Below are 780 nucleotides of genomic sequence, written 5' to 3'. Positions count from 1 at the left end.
TGCTGTTAAATACTGGATACTTTTTAAATGTTACCAATGTCAATATGCCCCTACTGTTTGTGATTGGCATGTGGCATTGCTACATCTTCAGCTCCTAGATAAACCAGAAATTCTTAGGAATAGGTGTGCTATGCTATTCCATTCCATTTTAATGCTTTTTGGTTTATTTTTCTGTGTTTTCAATGTTTTATTTTCTCATATAACAGAAAAGGACTAATGAATGCATCAATAGAAATTTACCTGCATGACTTTAGGCTTCTGCAGCTGGCTTTCTAAGAAGCAAACCTTTTATTAAGGAGAACCCTTGAACCCATGCCTACCGAGTAATGCAGTTAAATGCGTACCTCAGTGTGATTATTTTTTTTAGCAATGTGCTTAATGCCTTCATTATTCAGCAAAAAAACCCATGCTGCAGTGTTTTGGTGCTTTGAGGGGGCTATATGAGGGTAATATGGTAAATAAAGTAATAAAGGATTAAAGTATTCCAAGTATTTTCTTTTTGTAAAAGCGGATTAATGTCTTGTTACAGTTGCCCTAATACTAGAGAAATATGTAAACAATAATATTGAGTTCCTGGTTTATTTTGCCTTCAAAGATTCTTGTTTTTCTGTTATAATAAAAGAGTTTCAGCTATTATATATCTGTTCCACAATGTTGTGTAAACAAACTTGCATTTTGCTGTGGAGGTAAGGTAGAATGCACGAGTATTTCATCTGTTGCCGATAGAGATATTCAAGTCTAACTAGCAGAATGTGCAAACAGGGTGGTTATGTCTAATTG

At 34.4% G+C, this 780-nt stretch overlaps 1 protein-coding gene across 1 annotated transcript in view; it reads left to right on the top strand.

Moving 5' to 3' along the window:
• HIBADH (3-hydroxyisobutyrate dehydrogenase) overlaps positions 1–780 on the top strand; it is a 75,153-nt gene that overhangs the window by 49,973 nt on the left and 24,400 nt on the right. The window lies entirely within an intron of this gene.

This window comes from Nestor notabilis, unplaced genomic scaffold, assembly GCF_000696875.1.
Source record: "Nestor notabilis isolate BGI_N333 unplaced genomic scaffold, ASM69687v1 scaffold12514, whole genome shotgun sequence".
NCBI lineage: Eukaryota > Metazoa > Chordata > Aves > Psittaciformes > Psittacidae > Nestor > Nestor notabilis.
This window is presented reverse-complemented; position numbering and strand designations above follow the sequence as displayed.